Source organism: Dendropsophus ebraccatus, chromosome 2 (assembly GCF_027789765.1).
Source record: "Dendropsophus ebraccatus isolate aDenEbr1 chromosome 2, aDenEbr1.pat, whole genome shotgun sequence".
Taxonomy (NCBI): domain Eukaryota; kingdom Metazoa; phylum Chordata; class Amphibia; order Anura; family Hylidae; genus Dendropsophus; species Dendropsophus ebraccatus.
The window spans coordinates 108,135,149-108,159,480 of record NC_091455.1 but is presented as its reverse complement, the minus strand read 5'-3'; the positions used below and the strand labels follow the sequence as shown (position 1 = coordinate 108,159,480).

The following is a 24,332-nucleotide window of genomic DNA, read 5'->3' as shown; positions in this document are numbered from 1 at the left end:
ATTTTTTATAGAGAAAATAAACTGATTTAAATAATGATTCATTAGCAATTTTCGCAAACTTAAGATGCTAATTAATTATACATGCAGAATGTAAATCATGTCATAATGACATCTAAATAAATTATGATGAATTAATTAAACTATGTTTTACCTTTAACCCTTTCAGGATTCAGCTATTCTTTATTTTTACTCAATTTGCTTGTAATCTTGCAGAACAAAATTGGAGGTTTCTCAGGCATCATTTTATTGGGCACATATAAATTAGCATTTCATTTATATTAATTTCCATTATGGTATACAAGAGAAACAAATATTCTGACATATGTTTTAATACGGTTGTCCAGTTGTTAAATAAAAGTGGGCGGCTATAAGAAATGTGGCCATATTTAGTTTTTAAATTCCCAGCTGCTCAAACACTGATGGTTCTGTGGTCGCTGGCAATCTTGGTTTGCATTGTTGCATTCATGGCATGCAGTATAGGTAATAGCAGGCAGCAGCAGGGACATTAGTCTGAAAGGCATATGACATCTGTGACCAGTGCTACATTAGAATAAAGCAATATATACAGAGACCAGCCAGGGCTGTCAGCTGTGGAGCTGAAAAGAATATGAAAAATATCAGTTTATGTATTTCTCATGCAGCTGGCGTTTTTTCTTTTTTTTTTTAGTTTTTAAAATCTGTTCATTAAAGGGGAACTCCGGAAAAGGAAAACTTGTTTTCTATTAAAAGTACATTAAAAATTATATAGATGTGTCTATACAGTGTATTACTGTATCTGTACAGTTCTGCGACACTGGTAGCTGATAGAAATCCAGGAAGTGGAAAAAATGGCCCCTGTGCCATTCCACATTGTCTCCTGCTCCTTCTGCTCTCCCACCTTAGGAGACAAATATTTCATGCCTCTGTCTCACAAGACATAGACTGATGATGCAGACAGGGGGCAGGGCATGATTCATCATCTCTGACCGGCCAGAAGCATGTTTTTCAACTATGCTAATTGTGCAAAAGTCTAAAGAGAAATTAGGGCTGTGTTCACAAATGTTGAAGTGTCATTGCAGTACTGCAGCATTTGCACAAAAATGATGCAGCAACACAAATATATAATGCTAAACAGCAGAGAGGATAAGATCCGGCACTGCCAATCACACCTGCACAAAAAAACAAGGCATAAACAGTATATCTTATGTAAGATAGTATCAAATAAAGTCATTTTGGTGGGAATCAACTTCAAAGGTAAAAGATGCTTGATCATAATATGTGTGTGGAAAGGAAAAGAAAAAAAAAGAAAAAAAGTTCTTGGCTTTATTCCAATATCAGAATTACAGATAGAGAATACAGCGTGCTGTGTGGTGTTACAGGTAGAGAATACAGCATGCTGTGTGGGTGTTACAGGTAGAGAATACAGCGTGCTGTATGGTGTTACAGGTAGAGAATACAGCATGCTGTGTGGGTGTTACAGGTAGAGAATACAGCATGCTGTGTGGGTGTTACAGGTAGAGAATACAGTGTGCTGTGTGGTGTTACAGGTAGAGAATACAGTGTGCTGTGTGGTGTTACAGGTAGAGAATACAGCGTGCTGTGTGAAGTTACAGGTAAAGAATACAGCCTGCTGTGTGGTGTTACAGGTAGAGAATACAGCGTGCTGTGTGGTGTTACAGGTAGAGAATACAGTGTGCTGTGTGGTGTTACAGGTAGAGAATACAGTGTGCTGTGTGGTGTTACAGGTAGAGAATACAGTGTGCTGTGTGGGTGTTACAGGTAGAGAATACAGCATGCTGTGTGGGTGTTACAGGTAGAGAATACAGTGTGCTGTGTGGTGTTACAGGTAGAGAATACAGTGTGCTGTGTGGTGTTACAGGTAGAGAATACAGCGTGCTGTGTGAAGTTACAGGTAAAGAATACAGCCTGCTGTGTGGTGTTACAGGTAGAGAATACAGCGTGCTGTGTGGTGTTACAGGTAGAGAATACAGTGTGCTGTGTGGTGTTACAGGTAGAGAATACAGTGTGCTGTGTGGTGTTACAGGTAGAGAATACAGTGTGCTGTGTGGGTGTTACAGGTAGAGAATACAGCATGCTGTGTGGGTGTTACAGGTAGAGAATACAGTGTGCTGTGTGGTGTTACAGGTAGAGAATACAGTGTGCTGTGTGGTGTTACAGGTAGAGAATACAGCGTGCTGTGTGAAGTTACAGGTAAAGAATACAGCCTGCTGTGTGGTGTTACAGGTAGAGAATACAGCGTGCTGTGTGGTGTTACAGGTAAAGAATACAGTGTGCGTGTGGTGTTACAGGTAGAGAATACAGTGTGCTGTGTGGAGTTACAGGTAGAGAATACAGCGTACTGTGTGGTGTTACAGGTAGAGAATACAGCATGTTGTGTGGTGTTACAGGTAGAGAATACAGTGTGCTGTGTGGTGTTACAGGTAGAGAATTGTCACGGCTGCGGCGGCGTCCCGTGCTCCGGGCCGCCGCCGCAACTTTCCCCTGCCTCATGCAGCCGCCGGGGTCCATGTGAAGGGACCCGGCGCTGCCACTAGTTCGGCCCCGGGGGGGCGCCTTACCTCGCCCCGCTCCTGTCTCTGCCTGTTCCGGCCGGCGCGCGCGTCCCCGTCTCCTAGGGCGCGCGCGCGCCGGCTGCCTCTGATTTAAAGGGCCACTCCGCCCTTAATTGGTAGTTGCTCTGGTCACTCCCTATATAATCCCAGCATGCCCTACCACAGGTGTTGGAGCCTCTACATGCTTCCCATAGCGTTTGGCCCAGCTCCCTGTTGTTCCTGACCTCAGTCCTTGTTCCTAGTCCCTGTCCTCTGTCCCGGTCCCTGGTCCCTGTTCGCTGCTTAACCATTGTTCCTGAGCTCTGCCTGCCACCTGCGGTCACTCCTACAGACCTCTGCCTGCATTACCATCTGCCTACTGCTCCTGCCATGCCTGCTGTGACGCCTCGCCTGCTGTCACTAGCAACCAAGCCAGGGGTAGCGACCTGGGGGTCGCCCGCTGCAGCAAGTCCATCCCGCCTTGCGGCGGGCTCTGGTGAAAGCCAGCGGCTCCTTAGACTCTGCTCCCTGGTGCGGTTACCACCATCGCTAGTGACAGTTCAGTGGATCCACGACTCCAGGCGTTACAAGAATACAGCGTTCTATGTGGTGTTACAGGTAGAGAATACAGAGTGCTGTGTGGTGTTACAGGTAGAGAATACAGCGTGCTGTGTGGTGTTACAGGTAGAGAATACAGTGTGCTGTGTGGTGTTACAGGTAGAGAATACAGCGTGCTGTGTGGTGTTACAGGTAGAAAATACAGCGTGCTGTGTGGTGTTACAGGTAGAGAATAAAGCGTGCTGTGTGGTGTTACAGGTAGAGAATACAGTGTGCTGTGTGGTGTTACAGGTAGAGAATACAGTGTGCTGTGTGGTGTTACAGGTAGAGAATAAAACGTGCTGTGTGGGTGGGACCACAATGAAATGATAAAGTACTGCAAATAACTCAGTAACACAATGAAACTGCAATGTGTGAACACAGCCTAAGGGCTGAGTACTGTAGTACTGAGTACATCTGCTCAACCAGGAAATACAAAAACACAAAACAGAACAAAACCCCCAAAACAAATGGATTTTTGGTAGTTTCAAAACTAGGATAGATAGGTAAGTATTGTTATATGCTTCTGCTTCTGTGTGTGTGTGTGTTTTTTTTTTTTTACTTTAACTGTTTTATATACATAATGCATTACAGCACATGATCTGAATTACTGTTAAACACAATTAATCAGAATTTTAATAGAATAGAAAGGTAAGTATTGTTACAGTATATGCTTCTGCAGACATTTCATTTTTTTCCTTCTACCCGGATTTCCCCTTTAAGTATACCTGTGTAAAAACAGGAGAGGAAAGAACCCAATTGAACATAGTAAAACAACTGTAGAATAGTTCCCCTAAAAAGTAAATAAAAGTAAGTCATCTTATATGTACCATAAACGTTTTCATTAACCTCCATAGTATTGTGAATATTATAGATGAGCAAATTTACAGTAATAACAAAGCAAAGTTCTGCATTGTTTCTGCAATCCCCTCATCAGCCTGCTGCCTTTTAACTCACTGCCGCTGGGAAAAGCTGGATCCAGTTCTGGGAAACTGGGAAAAGTTTCCCAGGACTTGATCTAGCTTTTTACAACACCCAAGGAGGACCATCATGGAGCGGTAGTGAGTTAAAAGGCAGCAGGCTGAAGAGAGGATTTAAGAGCTAATGAAGGGCTCTTGGAATGTTATTACTGTAAATTCACTCCTCTCTACTGAATATACCTTTTAAAGGGAAACAGTCAGTACAATTGTGCTGATATGGCTCCCAGCTACACATAATAGATCTACTGTGCAGCTCTCCAAGGCTACCAGCTGATCTACAGTGGTAGCTTTACATTACAGCAAAAAGAAGTTCCATTCTGGCGCAAAAGGCCGGGAGAGGGGCGGCAACTAGTCATCTAGACAGGGAGCTGTCTGTCTGGTTCTGTGCCTGTCAGCGTGCTCTGTGGAGATGATTGAAAGGCAGAGAGACCCATTAGTGGCCTCTCTGGCTGTCAATCATCCCTAAACTGCACACTGGCAGACAGAGCCGTGACTAGTCACAGGTGGCTTTCTGCCCAGATGACTAGTTGCAGCCCCTCTCCCAGCCTTACGCACCAGAATAAAACTTCTTTTTCTCCGATGTAAAGCTACTGCTGCAGACACGGCTGCAAACACAGCCTCAGGGAGCTACAGAGTTGATCTTTACTGTGCAGCTGGGAACCATATCAGCTCAATGTTGCTGACTAGTTCCTTTTAATGGTGTTTTATGTCAAAAAGACCTTGATGTAGTTGTCATCCTTTAACCTCTTAGGGACATATGCCGTACCCGTATGGCATATACCCAAAAGAGGAGTTAAGAGGGGGGCCGCGCCGCGACCCTGCTCCGAACTGCCGTGATCCCGACTGCTATCTGCAGCATGGCACCGCAGCATGACAGCTGCATCTAACAGTGTTAAATGCAGCCCATCCCTGGTGTCTAGTGGCGGGATCCCCCCGCGATGCGATCGCGGAGGGGAATCCCTTGGTCTTACCGAGCTGGGCCTCAGCAACGTAATGACGCTGATCCCGACTCGGTATTCTATTGCAATGGTCGGCAGCCGACCAAAGAAATAGAGCACCGATCTGATGCATCGGTGGTGTATTATAGAGCTACACTGATCTCTATGAGAGATCAGTGTAGCTGTATTAGAAATCCCCCAGGGGGACTTTAAATTAATGTAAAAGTGTTTTTATAAATACAAAACCCCCTCCCCTAATAAAAGTCTGAATAACCCCCTTTTCCCATTTTATAAATGAAAATAAATAAATAAATAAACAAACATGTTTGGTATCGCTGCATGCGTAATCGCTCAAACTATTAATTTATCACATTCCTGATCTTGCAAGGTAAACAACGTAAGTGTAAATACCCGCCAAAGTGCAAATATTGCGCATTTTTTGTCACATCAAATCCAGAAACATTGTAATAAAAAGCGATCAAAAAGTTGCATATACGCAATCAAGGTACCGATAGAAAGAACACATCATAACACAAAAAATGACACTTCAATCAGCCCCATAGACCAAAGGATAAAAGCACTATAAGCATGGGAATAGAGCAATTTTAGGGAACTTTTTTTAGCTGTAGAAGGTTTTATTTTTTAAAAAAACATGAAAGAATATAAAAGTTATGCAAGTTGCATATCGTTTTAATCGTACCGACTTGAGAAACATAAATATCCTTTTAAATTCCCTAAACCTCCCAAAGGTTTCAGAGGAACAGCTTCAAACTCTTAATGCCCCATTTACAACTTCTGAAATTGAAAATATAGTTAAATCACTGCCAGCCAACAAATCTCCCGGCCCCAATAGTCTAACCAACTTATATTTCCGTACTTTTCTCCCCACTTTAACTCCTGACCTACTTTCTTTCTTCCAATCCATAGGGGAATCAGGTATGATTCCAGCAGAGAACCAACTTTCCATTATTGACACCATACCAAAGCCTGGTAAACCCACCACAGACCCAAAGCATTTTCATCTGATTTCCTTATTAAATGTTGATATAAAAATTTATGCCAAGCTTTTGGCCTCTAGGCTAGCGGCCATACTGCCGTCCATCATAAATAACGACCAAACAGGATTTGTCCAGTCCAGACAGGCCTATGAGAATACCCGTAGAGTCCTTAACATAGTACACCATATTCACAAACATAAGATGCGTGCAATCCTCGTATCATTAGACGCCGAGAAGGCATTCGACAGAATAGCCTGGCCATATGCCTTCTCGGCTCTCCAGAAATTTGGCATCACAGGAGAGTTCCATAGATATGTGACTGCCCTAAATAGTAACCCTTTAGCCCAGGTTTTTGCAAATGGAGCCCTCTCCTCCTCCTTCCGGATTACCAATGGGACACAGCAGGGTTGCCCCCTTTCCCCATTTGTATTCATTATCTCTATGGAGCCGTTAGAGCAGCTGCTTCGTACAGATTCGCAGACGACTTTATTTTTGTCTCTCAGCAACCCTGCCTCCTCCCTTGGTAGAGCTCTCCACCTCTTGTGAACCTTTGGGTCCATCTCCTATTACAAATTAAATGGATCCAAATCTGAAGTCTTATCCCTTCACAACCCCCACCCCCACCCCGATTTACAGTCCATGCAAACTTCATTCCCCTTGGATTGTAAGGAAGAGTCTATCAAATACCTTGGCATTCATATCCCTTCCCAACCTTCCCTTTTATTTCAAAAGAACTTTCCTCCTCTTCTGGCAGAGCTTTACACACTCTCTTCACAATTCTCCTAGATAGAGACCTCCTGGATGGGCCAAGTTGCAGTATTTAAAATGCTCCTCCTCCATAAGCTTTTGTTTTTATTCACTTTGTGTTTAAATCACTTTGACGCCTAATATCCCAGTATGTCTGGGCAGGCCACCCTCCCAGAATCAAATATAGCGTTCTAGTCAATCCACACTCTATGGGAGGCCTTGGTGTTCCCGACCCCTTTTATCATTATAAAGCCACTATACTCTCTCAGCTCCACCACTGGTGGGCAGACAGCCATTCTATTAACTGGGTTGACATAGAACATTTCTATGCAAAACGGCAGTTATGTGATCTCCTATATGTAGCCATTTCTGATCAGTCTCTCATACCCGACCACCTCCCCCCTACAATGTCAGCCAGTCTGAAGTGCTGGAAGCTCTGCCACAAGAATGGTCGTTCTGACCATCCCTTTACCTCCTTGCAGCTTCCCATCTTGTCCTTTACCTAATTTTTGCAGTCTGTCCCACATACTACCTGGCAGCTGTGAACAGAATCTGGGCTGTCCTCTACACCTCTATTAAATGATGGTCCTACCCTTAAAGATTTTAAATCCGTGCGGGCTCAGTTCCAGCTTCCCAATCAGGACTTTTACGTGTACCTTGAGGTACGACATTTCCTGACCTCTAAGGCACAAATAAACGTCAAATGGGACCCCCAACTGGCTACCCTTATGGGACAATGAAAGAAGGGCCTTAAGCCTTTATACGAACATGTTGGCATATGCTCTTAAATGGAAGGAAGCTCTGCACACCACATTCTCGGCTCATGACTGGCAGCAAGCTTATAGATGGCCGCTTAAGTCCGTGATTAGTATCCCTCAGAGGGAGAATGTGGTCAAATGTAGACTCCTTTTGTACTTTACCCCTCAAAGATTAAACAGTATGCACCCGACCTATGATCCTCATTGCTGGAGACATTGTGGCCAAATTGGCTTCTTATACCACATTCTATGGGAATGCCCCTTGCTTAGTCTATTTTGGCGCCAAATTTCTGATCACAACACTGTTGGGCCAACCCATTCTCCTCAACCCTGCCCAAGCCTTGCTGTCCCTTCAATTAGCACATATACCCACAAAACACAAACCATTTACATGTAAGATCCTCACTATAGCGCGTCTTGCAATCACCAGACGCTGGAAATCGAGAACTTCCCCCTTGGCTATGGATGTGATTGCTGAAATAAGACAGGTTCATGCGTTGGAGCAATATATAGTATACGGTAGAGGCACTACGGCCTCCTTTTCAGCACAATGGTCAGCCTGGTCGAATAGTACCTATGCCTCACCCACCATTGACTGATTTGTAATCTGAGGTAGTTGACTCCTACAAAGCCACAGAGTTGCCTAACTTCTACACACATAACACACCATTAATCAGGTCCTGCCTACTCCTTTCTCTGTGTCAGCTGACACTTTAAGTGGGGTTGCCGCCATGCTTGTTATCAGGTTCGTGTTAATGCCTGCCTGTTGTTTTTTATTTTATTATTCTGTTTTGTTTTACCATTATACCACTATGCCATTGCATGGACTCTATATATCATGGACTTCCACCGTCCCTTGTTACCTCATATGCGCATGCCACACCAGCACCCTGATGTGGTAGCCTCACATTGCTCACCCTATGAAGAGAAGTTGTTAGTGGCTATTTGTTAAATCCTCCTTTTACAACCTCTGTACTGGCCATACTCGTGCATTGGCACTATTTCAATTTCTATAGTTTTTCCATCACTTTCTGAGGTTTTCATGTGAACCAGATACCCTCCTTTTGTCAAATAGGAGGCCCCTGAGAAAATGCTTGAGTCTCCCATTGACTTTAATTGGGTTCATTACTTGAATTGAACATATGGAAATACTCAACTTGAAACAGCTTAAATACTGTCCTGATTATCATGCCACATTATAGTACCTATGGTCCAAGCTATGAGAGACCCATGCTGGTTAATTCTAGTCCTGCCTTCAACCTCTTAAAGGATGGAGCCAATGTTCGTTTTTACCTCCTTGTGTTTAAAAGGCCATATCACTTGCATTTTTTCACCTAGAAACCCACATGAGCCCTTATTTTTTTGTGCCACTAATTGTACTTTGCAATGGCAGACTTATTTTTTGCATAAAATATGCTGCGAAACCAGAAAACAATTATATGCGCAGTGAAATTGGAAAAAAAAAAGCAATTCTTTTTCTTTGGGGTTTTTTCGTTTTTACGCCGTTTGTCCTATGGAAAAACTGACATGCTATATATGTTCCTCAAAGTATTTTATTGAAAGTTTTTTTTCTGAAGTTTTTTCAAAGACAACAAACAATGTCAAATGGAGAAACAGGTTCAGAACCTATAATATAGAAATTGAACTGGCACAGCAGGAGACGCATGCATGGATGCAATGAAGGGGTACTCCAGTGGGGGGGGCACTTTTTGCTGGGACGTGGGTGAGGGAAAAGACGTCCACTCACCTCCCCGGTTCCAGCGGCGGTTCCCGCATCATCGGCTGATCGTTGTGTTTATTACACGGAACAATCGTCCGGATAGGGCCGATTCGGCCGATTATCGTTCCGTGTAATAGTACCCTCTCTCTATTCCCTGACATACTAGAAAGGCCCCAATTTGTACCCTTATATAATATATAAGCTCTCCTGTGCCCTTCATATAGTAGTCAGGCCCCTCTGTGTCACAATGTCAGAGTAAGGTTTTCTTTCATGGGCAGAACAGTGTCTCAGTGGTTAGCACTGTAGCCTTGCAGCGCTGGAGTCCTGGGTTCAAGGGCAAGGGCAACATCTGCAAAGAGTTTGTATGTTCTCTCCTTGTTTGCGTGGGTTTCCTTCGGGTACTCCGGTTTCCTCCCACACCCAAAAACATACAGATAGGTGAAGTGCTGCGGAATCTGTGTGCGCTATACAAATAAAGGATTATTAGTTGTACTTCCAAAAAGTAGTTAAAGCATCATTATCACTTCACAAAACTTTTCACATGTCATAGATACATGAGTGTTCAGACCTGTACTGATCGTGGGATAAAGCCGGAAGAAGACGCAATGAAACGCATCCTTTCCCATCTCTGTGTCACGTGATCAGTGGGACTGATTAGTCAGGCTAAATAGAGCTCCAAAGTCTTACTGATCACGTGACACAGAGACGGGAGAGTATGCACTGCAGCGCGTCTGCTCACGGCTCTATCTCCCAATTGAAGTCCTCTCTGTGTCTCCATATAGTGGTTGGGCCTCTTGACGTATAGTGCACTATGTAGACACAGGAACCCCCCAAAAGTTACAATATTGCATTTTTTTCAAATTTCCCCAATTTAAATTTTCATAAATAATATTTTGGGGTTACATCATACATGTTATTGTAGAATAAAAGGTGCCGTTACAAAGTACTACTATTCCTGTAAAAAACATGCCCTCGCATGGCTCTGTAAATAGAAAAATGAAAGTGCTAGAGCTCATAGAAGGCGTGATCGCAAACGAAAGTGCAAAAATGAAAAATAGCATGGCCCACTGGGCCATTTTCAATCATCATCACTACAGTATTATTTCAATGTTTGTACATTGTTATGGGGTCTTCTATCTTGCCTTGTTTTGTTTTAACAGCATTTAGTGACATACTTTATGGACATAGATGACAATAGGCAGGACTTGCCCAATTGAGTTGAATTACTAAGCATATTCTCTGACCTTTGCAGAGGTCATTCCACAAGGAGCTGCTATTCTTTGATACTGGTGCTATTTACTGTTGTTATGGCCCGATCGTATGATTAACGATGTAGGAGTAACATTTTTTTTTTCATAACGATCAGCGTTTGATTGTTCGCTGCATTTACACGTACAATTATCGTTCGAATTTGATCGTTATCGCGCAAATTCACACGATAATCGTTACGTGTAAATGCAGCATTACTTTTGACTATAATGCTGTACAGATCACTTTACAGGGGCCTCCGCCTATCACCACTAAAGATTAGCAAACCTTATGCTGCGTTTACACGAAACGATAATTTGCCCGATCATACAACTAACGATGTCAGAGTAACAATTTTTTTTTCCATAACGATCAGTGTTTAGACAGTACGATATATCAGCATTTGATTACCAGTTGCCAAAGGAGTTGGATGCAGCCCTAAGGCTGCCTGGAAAACATGGATACAGCCATAGGATACAACTTTAAACCCAAGGAGGAATGGGGTTAAATTTATACTTATCATTCTGATCTTCTAGCTTCTCTCTTCATTATCGCCAATTGAAGTGAAGAAAGTGAAATTAGGACAAGGAGGATTCTTGCTCCCAAGGAGTTAAGTGGGTCATAAAGCATGTCTAATTAACTTTCTGATGGCCAGAGGCACCATAAGTCCATAAGAATTTAGGGAACTACCGTGTATTCTAGCCATATAAGAATTACATCTTCCAAATCGCTTTACACACCCAAACGTCCTCCTGCAAGTCACTCCTCTCTGGGACCCCGTGGAAACTGGTAGACCAAGATGGGTAAAGGAGTCATTTTTGGTCTTTAAAAGTTTGAGGGGCTCAGCCGGACCCAATGGTACCAGAACCATCTGCCTATGACCCGGTGTTATGAAATTAGGATGCATTTTGGGATTGTTTGGGTTTTGATGTAAGCTTTAGGGGGAGGAACTGGGACCAGCCCACAACTGGGAGCATAGGCGGATTATAATGAGGACAATCGGGGCTACCGCCCGGGGCCCTGTGCTCCAGGGGGGCCCAGAGAGATTGCCCTCATTTTAATGCCGCTGCACTCAGCAGAACTGCAAGGGGCACCAACAGCTAGGTGGTGGTAGCACCCCCTGTGGATTACAGCGGGCGCCATGTTGTGCAGGAGACACATTCTCTGCCTGCACTTCAATGCTCCTGTATCACTTCCCTCCCCTGATGAGACCCTCCGGAGGATGGCTCTTTGATCCACAATGCTTCTGGCTGCCTGCCAACTACAGATGACACCACTCCAGAGATACCACAGGGGTCAGGGAAAGCACAGCCAGACTCCACAACAGAAGATTCAGCACTTGCCTTTCAGGTACACCTCAACAACTTAACCCTTTCACATAAAATCTGCAGCAAAGCTGGCAGGAGTTAACTCCACAGTGACCACAGGGAAACAGCAGCTCAGAGCACTGATCACTGCACAATCTGACCTCCCCTGCAGCCCTTTCCCCCCGCAGTGAGAGAAATTACACATACATTTTCATTACAGAACTCTGCACATACACCTGGTCACTTTGATCCCCCCTGCCACCTCAACTTGCAGGTAGAGAAACCCACACAGAGGAGAAGCTAGACGCTGGTTCCAAAGAGCTCTACTCTTACATGTGCTCCACACCCCACAAGAGCGACAAATGTAAAGTTGTTTAAGGTTTGCTCTGACCTCACAGAGCCAGGTGTCACGTAGAAGGAGTCATTATACCAGAAGCCACTCAAGAGTGGTCCTAAAAATACCCTATATTTCCCAATACACCTACTAGGTATTGTAAAATTAGGTACTTTATTAAACATAGAGAATACAAACAGATGTGTACTATAGTGGCAACACCGTCACATCAAGTATTAGATATATCATAGTACTTTATTTAGTCAGGTTAATAATGCAAGTAAAAGAGACCCAATTAAAACCATTTAAAAAATCCCAAAACAACTCCAGGGAAAGCATAAGGTCTAATGCAATCCAGGAAAAACAACACCATATACAACATATATACTGTATATGTAATATCCCTGTTGCCTAAATACATATAATGAAAAGATGTAAATGTAAGTATAGAGCAGGCCACCATATAGACAAAAATGCAAAAGAGGAAAACAACAAAGGTGCGCTAGAAATGAATAATAGTAAACAAGCAAGAAAATATAACTATGAAAGAGCATGACCAAAGCTGTATATCACCAAGTAAGGGGGGGACAGGGATGGACTGTGGTGCTGTCCAAAGAGCCCTACGCGTTCCGTCCGTACTCTCGGGCTTCCTCAGGGTAAGTCCTGAGAAATATCCGAGAGTATGGACGGAACGCGTGGGGCTCTTCAGCTTCTCGGGATCATCAGCTACTAAGTGAGCTTCCGGGAGAGGCAGCCTGATGCACACCAGCCCGGAAGCTCACTGTGTCACTGTACCCTGCAGCACCTGCACTTCTCTCTTGCTCGCCTGCGGACATATGATGTCAGCTGGAACATGTCTGTAGCCTAGCAAAGGAGGAGAGAAGTGTATGCGGCTGGTACAGTGAGCTTCCGTGCTGGTGTGCATGAGGCTGCCTCTCCCAGAAGCTCACTTAACAGCAGCTACCAGACCAGGGCTCTAAGAAGACAGGAGTGCTGCTAGATCTGCAAGAGGTGAGTATACTTTTGTTTGTTTTATTTAATTAAACAGAAGGCCAAACTATGGGCTCTATGGGGTGGGCATACTATGGGCTACACGGGGGCCATAGTATGTGCTACATGGGTGGGGGGGCACATTATGGGCTACACGGGAGGGGGGCTGCTATGGGCTACACAGGGGGGGCAGGCATACTATAGGCTACACGGGGGGGCATACTATGGGCTACATGGGGGCATACTATGGGCTTTATACAGGGGGGCATACTATGTGGACTTTATACAGGGGGGCATACTGTGTAGGCTATATACAGGGGGACATACTGTGTGGGCTTTATACTGGGGGCATACTATGTGGGCTTTATACAGGGGGGCATACTATATGGACTTTATACAGGGGGACACACTATGTGGGCTTTATACAGGGGGACACACTATGTGGGCTTTATACAGGGGGTGCATACTATATGGGCTTTATACAGGTGGGGGGCATACTATGTGGGCTTTATACAGGGGGCATACTATGTGAGGGCTGTAAAGGGGTCTATAGTATGTGGGGGCTACACAGGATAGCTATACTATTTGGGGGCTACACCGGCTGCCATATTGTGTGTGGCCTATACTATGTGGAGGCTATACTATGTGGGGACCTATATTATGTGGGGCTGCACAGGGTATCTATATTATGTGGGGGTTGCATAGAGCTTAAAATGTTTTTCTGGCAGATTCTGTGAAGACAAGTCATGGCTGGAAAACTGTTCATGATGGGCTGAGCCAGATGGAAAGGAAAGAAGAAAAATAAAAACAGACAACTTTGACTACCACAAACGTCACTTGGTTCATGTAGAGAAGACGCCCCCCTGTGAGTGACTGGATGTAACTGGGCTATAATACTTTTAAGATCTGTAGATACTTTCTATAACTGGATCTCTACCTCTATGTGGTCACTGCTAGAGATGAGTGAACTTACAGTAAGTTTGGGTTCTCCTTAACCTGAATGCTAGGTATTTGAATCCCAGTTGCTGGAGAAGATGGATGCATTCAAATTCATGTGAACCCAAACTTACTGTATGTTTGCTCATGTCTAGTCAGTGCTGAGTCAATGTTGCTTTTTGTGTACAAGTATTGTAAAATGAATATTATTTACTGACAAGTATAGTGGTATTATCTAGTCACTGTATGGTGATGATGGTAGTGGTCATGGTGTGACGTATTATTTGTCCTTTCCATACTCATTTTATTTGAAATATTTGTGTGCACATAGTGGATTTTTTTCAGTGACCATATTATCCATCTATCTGCCTGTCTATCTATCTGTCTATATATTATTATAAAGATAGATAGATAGATAGATAGAAGATTGATAGATTGAAAGATAGATAGATAGATAGATAGATAGATAGATAGATAGATAGGAGATCGATAGATAGATAGATAGATAGATTGATTGATAAGATAAGGATAAACGAGCAGCACTCTGTTAAAGTGAAAAAGTAACAAATATGTGGTATAACTGTGGTATTAGAACTTAGGCTCCATTCATGTCAATGAAACTGAGCTGGAACACACTACCACACAACCTAAAGACAAAGCGTAATATGATATGTGGGCTGGGGGGGTGTGAGTGCCCGGGCTGATTTTCAGTCCCAGTCCGGCCCTGGTGATCTCTATGCAATCAAGTAAATTTAGAAAGAACTGAGAAGTAAGTATATGTTTAAAGACAAAAAAACAGAGATGTGTACAAATATAGATAGTCAGCGTATGCTTTGTAACAGTAAAATGAATTCCCTTCTGTAAAACACTTGAGACAATGGGGGAAATTCAGCAAAAGCTTTGCACCTATATTTTGGTTGACACATTTTATTTTTCATCTCTTTTTGGTCTAAGTTCTGTATATGAAACAGTATTGTACAGGAAAATATTTTTAGATGCAACTTTTTTTAAAAAAAAATCTGCCTGTTTTGAGTATTTACTCAAAAATTAGCATAATCCGGGATTTAAATTATCATTTGTGACTTTTAAAAAGTTGCACACACTAGTGGGGGCCTAAATCTTGTGAATTTATGTGCAACTTTTTTGTGACTATTTTTTCACAATTTTGTTCAATTATTCCTATTCAGCTGGCTAAAAAAACAAAAAACAGATGAATACTCTGTAGAAACCTCACACGTTTAAGACTCAATAGTAAATGTCCCCCAATGTGTTGCATCTAGTTTATCTAATGACTAAGAAGCAGACATAATTCCTATATTTAAATATTTAAGTACTGACCTGTATCTGGATCAATGGAAAAATATGGCTGTCCTTGAAGAATACTGTAAACAATCTTTGCACTATTTCCATATGAGGAGTCATCAGCGTCTATGGCAGTTACCTGAATGACAGATGTGCCTGCAAAAGGAATAGTAAAATTGTAGGTAGGTCAAATTTTCAGTATGGATCTTGCCACTAATCAACAGAGAATCTGCAGTAAAAGTCCATTTAGTTTCACGTGGATTTGGCTGTGGATTGTGTTGCTGATTCACTGTAGATTCCATCCCTTGTTCGCTGTATGTGGCAAAATATGTTATAGAAAGTCAAGATGCTTCTGCAATAGAAGATGCATGTTACGGATTTCAGATGCATTAATTTTTTTCTTTGCACAGTTTTTGCTGATGTCTACCTTTTAGGGTATGTTTACACACACACACATAAGGTAGCCTTAATCCGTTGAACAGTCCTTGAGAACCAAGGCCTATAGCTCATGGATACTTTAACTTATCAAAGCTATTCTAAGAGAGTTTTTAGTGACATATTGTGCTTTAAATTAGTGATAAATTTTGGCCCATAACTTTACAATTTTCTTCTGAAAAGAACCCATATTCTTTTAACCCCTTGCCTCTGCAGCCTGTTCATGACTAAGCTTATGTTTCAAAATCTGACCTGTCTCTCTATTTCAGTATTACTCTGCAATGCTTTAACGTATACTCACGATTATGAGATTGTTTTATCGTGACACATTGTACTTCATGTTATTGTATTCAATTGGTCAATATATTTGGTGTTTTTGAAAAAAAATTGCCAAATTTTATGAAAAAAATTGTATTAGTATGACTGAAAATTTCTGCTTGTAAAATAGTTAGTTGCGCCACATAAATTAGTTACTAAGTCACATAAGTAATATGCCTACTTATATGGTAAACATGTTTGTTACAACACTAAGAAGTTTATCAGCAATTTTCAAATTTTCATGGAAATTTCCAAAATCATTTTTTTTTTCTACACATTTTTATACCCCCCTAGGGGACTACTATGAGCGGTACTAAAACTGTTCATAGGTATCAATGTATGTAATATGTACTTTATTGATCCATAGAATCTGCACTCAATTGTTAGGGACTGCTAAAGGCAGCCTCTAGCAATCATCAAATACAAGTAGCGCAGGAGGCATAGTAGACAGGGCACGTTGCGACCCCTCTCTATACCCCTTTACCAGCACCATGAAACAAATGTATGTCTTCGTGAACCAATAGTGATTTTTGTTATCATGGAAAACACGTCTCTTCCTGTGTTCTCACTAGAGATGAGCGGACTTTTCAGATTTCTGGTTCGTGAGAACCAGAACGATCGGCGTTGAATTCCCGCTGTCTGCTTGCTCTGTGCAGCGGGTGGATACCTCCTAAGGAATGCCTGGAAAACTGGGATACAGCCATTGGCATTGGCTGTATCCCAGTTTTCAAGGCGTTCCTTAGGAGGTATCCACCCGCTGCATGGAGCGAGTAGACAGCGGGAATCTGACGCCGATCGTTCTGGTTCTCACAAACCAGAAATCCAAAAAGTCCGCTCATCTCTAGTTCTCACTCCTTTTTTTTCCCACAAAGAGAATAAACACAGCAAGTCCAGTGTTTCCCAGGTCATTTGATCGCTCACAGAGAAGACACATGATTGATGGATACATTGAGTTGTGATGCTCAATACTGTCCGGGACTTCATGTGATAGGTCTCTTTATTTTTTAACCAGCACAAGACTAAAAAGCTGCCTTCATGAGACTGGACCTGGATTTCTGGTAAGTATAGCTTTGTTTCAAAGCATGATAATATGGAATGTAAATTACAAGCTTAATTTTTTTTTTTAAGTTCTAAGGGGCCGAATAAAACTATTATAATTGTTGCTTTTAAGAAAAAGTGAACTGATAGCATATACTTTTTAACGTAAAGCGTGCTGTGTAAAAGCAAAAGCCCCCCATCAAAAAATTTTTGTGTCACTATAAAATACAATTGATCTCACAAAAATAACTTTAAAAAAAAAAGTGTCTTTAGATGCTAAATTAACCCTTAGGCGACCCTGGACGTACCCTTACGTCCAGGGCCGCCTCCCCGCGTTCAGAGTGGGGCCGCGCGGCGGCCGTGCTCTGAACCGCCGTGATCACGGGTGCCTCATGTAGCCCGGGATCGCGGCTATTAGCGGGAACGGTCCAATCGCTGTGCTTGCTAATCAGGTAATCGGAGGCAGCTGTCAAAGATGACAGCGGCCTTCGATTACCGGCTGCATATGATCGGTGGTGGTATAGTGGGGAGATCGCTCCTCCGGGACGTTGTCCCGGAGGAGTGATCTCCGATACTGAAGCCGGCCGGGGACCACTCCAAGATGGCGCCATCCCCGGCTTGGCACTCGTTTGTTTCCGGCTGCAGCAGTGATCAGTGATCTATTTGCCATATGGCCTTGCTCCCTAGTCAGAATCCTACTCCACACTGATGAAGCGTATTAAACTGAAACAACTGTCTGTGGATGGATACATGGCTTAGGTTACCCTTGTCATGTCCTTAGACTCATAAATTGAGCGGGATATTGACTGAAAGGGCTATTTAACATTGTAGTTTGGTGGTATTCTTGTGTTCATGGATAGCTACAATTTAATATAAAATATTTGCTGTATTCTGCTATTTCCATGTTTCATACTTACTGATCTATTTTCCATACACTAAAGGGGAGGTTTGAAATAGACTTGTGATGTTCCCTGATTAACCCAGAGGCTAAATTTTATTAGGGAAGCACGTGATAACTTGTTTTTTAGTGGAAAATTATCATTTTATGTATAGTTTTTGTTTGGTCTTGGCACATTAGGGTGGTTATTATATTTTCCTTGCACCTAGCAATAGGATGGGACTGTCATTGTGGTTGGGGCCACCTTATTAAGGAGTGGGGCACCCCAAAAGGCAGGATCAGTGTAAAAACTACCTAGTGTAGAGATGCAACCACACCCCACCCGCTTACCCTTTCAGATAAGCTAGTGATCTACATCTGAAACTAGGTATTGTTTGTATGTATTGTTATTACAAGGTTTATATTTTACAAGGGGCCAGTTGTAATAAAAGTAAAATTTTATGCCTAATATGATCCAATTTCTAGGGCATATGAATATTTTCACATGAGCCATTACCAAATATGTTTAACCCCTTAAGGACAGAGCCAATTTTCATTTTTGCACTTTTATTTTATCCTCCTTGTGTTTAAAAAGCCATAATTCTTCAATTTTTTCACCTACAGACCCATATGAGCCCTTATTTTTTTGCAACACCAATTACACTTTGCGTGTTTACTTTGTTTGCCTTATAATAAAACTGGCATGTTATATATGTTCCTCAAGTTGGCACGATTACAATGATATTTAACTTGTATAAATGTATGTAATATGTACTTTATTGATCCATAGAATCTGCACTCAATTGTTAGGGACTGCTAAAGGCAGCCTCTAGCAATCATCAAATACAAGTAGCCCAGGAGGCATAGTAGACAGGGCACGTTGCGACCCCTCTCTATACCCCTTTACCAGCACCATGAAACAAATGTATGTCTTCGTGAACCAATAGTGATTTTTGTTATCATGGAAAACACGTCTCTTCCTGTGTTCTCACTAGAGATGAGCGGACTTTTCAGATTTCTGGTTCGTGAGAACCAGAACGATCGGCGTTGAATTCCCGCTGTCTGCTTGCTCTGTGCAGCGGGTGGATACCTCCTAAGGAATGCCTGGAAAACTGGGATACAGCCAATGCCAATGGCTGTATCCCAGTTTTCAAGGCGTTCCTTAGGAGGTATCCACCCGCTGCATGGAGCGAGTAGACAGCGGGAATCTGACGCCGATTGTTCTGGTTCTCACAAACCAGAAATCCAAAAAGTCCGCTCATCTCTAGTTCTCACTCCTTTTTTTTCCCACAAAGAGAATAAACACAGCAAGTCCAGTGTTTCCCAGGTCATTTGATCGCTCACAGAGAAGACACATGATTGATGGATACATTGAGTTGTGATGCTCAATACTGTCCGGGACTTCATGTGATAGGTCTCTTTATTTTTTAACCAGCACAAGACTAAAAAGCTGCCTTCATGAGACTGGACCTGGATTTCTGGTAAGTATAGCTTTGTTTCAAAGCATGATAATATGGAATGTAAATTACAAGCTTAATTTTTTTTTTTAAGTTCTAAGGGGCCGAATAAAACTATTATAATTGTTGCTTTTAAGAAAAAGTGAACTGATAGCATATACTTTTTAACGTAAAGCGTGCTGTGTAAAAGCAAAAGCCCCCCATCAAAAAAATTTTGTGTCACTATAAAATACAATTGATCTCACAAAAATAACTTAAAAAAAAAAGTGTCTTTAGATGCTAAATTAACCCTTAGGCGACCCTGGACGTACCCTTACGTCCAAGGCCGCCTCCCCGCGTTCAGAGTGGGGCCGCGCGGCGGCCGTGCTCTGAACCGCCGTGATCACGGGTGCCTCATGTAGCCCGGGATCGCGGCTATTAGCGGGAACGGTCCAATCGCTGTGCTTGCTAATCAGGTAATCGGAGGCAGCTGTCAAAGATGACAGCGGCCTCCGATTACCGGCTGCATATGATCGGTGGTGGTATAGTGGGGAGATCGCTCCTCCGGGACGTTGTCCCGGAGGAGTGATCTCCGATACTGAAGCCGGCCGGGGACCACTCCAAGATGGCGCCATCCCCGGCTTGGCACTCGTTTGTTTCCGGCTGCAGCAGCCGAAAGCAAACGAGTGCCGATCTCATGGATCTCTGCAGCATATCTATGCTGCAGAGATCTCAATGAGAGATCACAGTGTATATACTAGAAGTCCCCCAGGGGGGCTTCTAGTATATGTGTAAAAAAAAAAAAGTGTTGTTAATAGTAAAAAGCCCCCTCCCCTAATAAAAGTCTGAATCACCCCCCTTTTCCCAGGTTTTAAATAAAAGTAAACAAATAAATAAATAAACAAACAAACATGTTTGCTATCGCCGCGTGCGTAAACGCTCGAACTATTAATTAATCACATTCCTGATCTCGCACGGTAAACGGTGTGAGCGCAAAAAAATCCCAAAGTGCAAAATTGCGCATTTTTGGTCGCATCAAATCCAGAAAAATTGTAATAAAAAGCGATCAAAAAGTCTTACATGCGCAATCAAGGTACTGATAGAAAGAACACATCATGGCACAAAAAATGACACCTGACACAGCCCCATAGACCAAAGGATAAAAGCGCTATAAGCCTGGGAATTGAGCGATTTTAAGTGACGTATATTTGTTAACAATGGTTTGAATTTTTTACAGGCCATCCGATACAAGAAAAGTTATACATGTTATATATCGTTTTAATTGTAACAACTTGAGGAACATATATAATAAGTCAGTTTTACTCCAAGGCGAATGGCGTAAAAACACATACCCCCCAAAAAAAAGAAATGCGTTTTTTAATTTCAATTTCACCACACCTTGAATTTTTTTCTGGTTTTGCAGTGTACTTTATGCAAAAATTCTGCCTGTTATTGCAAAGTACAATTAGTGACGCAAAAAATAAGGGTTCATGTGGGTTTCTAGGTGGAAAAATGCAAGTGCTATGGCCTTTTAAACACAAGGAGGAAAAAACGAAAATGCTCCCAGCATCTAATTACAGATGCTGTCCGGGCGCGGGGGGACTCCGGTACATGCATTCCACGTCCGTGATCCGTCAGGATCACGGAACGTGGGAATGCAGCCTTAGTGTTAAAAGGGTTCTGTCACCCATCACTTAAATTTTATTTTGCTGATTAGAGTCACCACAGACAGAAGAGGAAGTCACAGCTTAATTTTTGCCCCAGTGGGGAGAATGAAAACTAAGATCTCAAGATTATTTAATAATGTAGATAGAAAAAAAATCGAAAATTATAAAAAAAAGTAATCAAAAAATCTTTGAAATAAATGTTTAACATGAAAACATAATTTTTAGTCATTTTCTGATTACACATTTTCCTTAAGGCTCCACAGACTCTTTTTTACATAGTTGTATTTCCAAGAGGGCTATGCACCTACAATTTCACTATATTTGTAACAACTGGCATTGTAGATCCACTGTACCACCACTAGCGATGACTTAAGCCGCACCAGTGCCATTCGCAAGGCCGGTTGCACTTGTTGGGGCAGGCAACCCCCAAGTTGCTACCCCTGGCTTGGCCTGCTGGCGGTTGGCAAGGTTCAGCTATAGGCAGGCAAGTTGGAACACAGCAAGACACAGGTAGCAACACAGGTAGCTGAATACAGGAACAGCAGTAATCACGGGCAGGAATCACAGACAGAAATCATGGGCAGGAAGTACAGAGATCTGGGACCACACACTTATGGGAAGCATGCAGAGGCTCCAACAGGGAATGTAAGGGACAGGTGCATTATTTAAAGGGCAGGTGATTGTTGCACTAACCAATTAGAGACGCACTGTCTCTTTTAGTCTGTGACAGCCGATGTGCACATGCTCTAGGAGACGTGGATGCGTGCGTCATCCAGGACAGCAGGGAATAGGACCGTGGAGCGGTGAGGGGTTCCTGAGGGCTGAAGCAACAGCAGCCGTAAGAGTATTGATCGCTTAAACAAGCAGCCAATAAAGTTTTCTTTGGCTGGTCTCCTCGAGATCAGTGATCTATTTGCCATATGGCCTTGCTCCCTAGTCAGAATCCTACTCCACACTGATGAAGCGTATTAAACTGAAACAACTGTCTGTGGATGGATACATGGCTTAGGTTACCCTTGTCATGTCCTTAGACTCATAAATTGAGCGGGATATTGACTGAAAGGGCTATTTAACATTGTAGTTTGGTGGTATTCTTGTGTTCATGGATAGCTACAATTTAATATAAAATATTTGCTGTATTCTGCTATTTCCATGTTTCATACTTACTGATCTATTTTCCATACACTAAAGGGGAGGTTTGAAATAGACTTGTGATGTTCCCTGATTAACCCAGAGGCTAAATTTTATTAGGGAAGCACGTGATAACTTGTTTTTTAGTGGAAAATTATCATTTTATGTATAGTTTTTGTTTGGTCTTGGCACATTAGGGTGGTTATTATATTTTCCTTGCACCTAGCAATAGGATGGGACTGTCATTGTGGTTGGGGCCACCTTATTAAGGAGTGGGGCACCCCAAAAGGCAGGATCAGTGTAAAAACTACCTAGTGTAGAGATGCAACCACACCCCACCCGCTTACCCTTTCAGATAAGCTAGTGATCTACATCTGAAACTAGGTATTGTTTGTATGTATTGTTATTACAAGGTTTATATTTTACAAGGGGCCAGTTGTAATAAAAGTAAAATTTTATGCCTAATATGATCCAATTTCTAGGGCATATGAATATTTTCACATGAGCCATTACCAAATATGTTTAACCCCTTAAGGACAGAGCCAATTTTCATTTTTGCACTTTTATTTTATCCTCCTTGTGTTTAAAAAGCCATAATTCTTCAATTTTTTCACCTACAGACCCATATGAGCCCTTATTTTTTTGCAACACCAATTACACTTTGCGTGTTTACTTTGTTTGCCTTATAATAAAACTGGCATGTTATATATGTTCCTCAAGTTGGCACGATTACAATGATATTTAACTTGTATAAATGTATGTAATATGTACTTTATTGATCCATAGAATCTGCACTCAATTGTTAGGGACTGCTAAAGGCAGCCTCTAGCAATCATCAAATACAAGTAGCCCAGGAGGCATAGTAGACAGGGCACGTTGCGACCCCTCTCTATACCCCTTTACCAGCACCATGAAACAAATGTATGTCTTCGTGAACCAATAGTGATTTTTGTTATCATGGAAAACACGTCTCTTCCTGTGTTCTCACTAGAGATGAGCGGACTTTTCAGATTTCTGGTTCGTGAGAACCAGAACGATCGGCGTTGAATTCCCGCTGTCTGCTTGCTCTGTGCAGCGGGTGGATACCTCCTAAGGAATGCCTGGAAAACTGGGATACAGCCATTGGCATTGGCTGTATCCCAGTTTTCAAGGCGTTCCTTAGGAGGTATCCACCCGCTGCATGGAGCGAGTAGACAGCGGGAATCTGACGCCGATCGTTCTGGTTCTCACAAACCAGAAATCCAAAAAGTCCGCTCATCTCTAGTTCTCACTCCTTTTTTTTCCCACAAAGAGAATAAACACAGCAAGTCCAGTGTTTCCCAGGTCATTTGATCGCTCACAGAGAAGACACATGATTGATGGATACATTGAGTTGTGATGCTCAATACTGTCCGGGACTTCATGTGATAGGTCTCTTTATTTTTTAACTAGCACAAGACTAAAAAGCTGCCTTCATGAGACTGGACCTGGATTTCTGGTAAGTATAGCTTTGTTTCAAAGCATGATAATATGGAATGTAAATTACAAGCTTAATTTTTTTTTTTAAGTTCTAAGGGGCCGAATAAAACTATTATAATTGTTGCTTTTAAGAAAAAGTGAACTGATAGCATATACTTTTTAACGTAAAGCGTGCTGTGTAAAAGCAAAAGCCCCCCATCAAAAAAATTTTGTGTCACTATAAAATACAATTGATCTCACAAAAATAACTTAAAAAAAAAAGTGTCTTTAGATGCTAAATTAACCCTTAGGCGACCCTGGACGTACCCTTACGTCCAAGGCCGCCTCCCCGCGTTCAGAGTGGGGCCGCGCGGCGGCCGTGCTCTGAACCGCCGTGATCACGGGTGCCTCATGTAGCCCGGGATCGCGGCTATTAGCGGGAACGGTCCAATCGCTGTGCTTGCTAATCAGGTAATCGGAGGCAGCTGTCAAAGATGACAGCGGCCTCCGATTACCGGCTGCATATGATCGGTGGTGGTATAGTGGGGAGATCGCTCCTCCGGGACGTTGTCCCGGAGGAGTGATCTCCGATACTGAAGCCGGCCGG

General features: G+C 42.6%; 1 protein-coding gene across 1 annotated transcript in view; it reads right to left on the bottom strand.

Moving 5' to 3' along the window:
- LOC138784161 (cadherin-9-like) overlaps positions 1-24,332 on the bottom strand; it is a 128,939-nt gene that overhangs the window by 48,121 nt on the left and 56,486 nt on the right. The gene's annotated exons all lie outside the window — the stretch shown is intronic.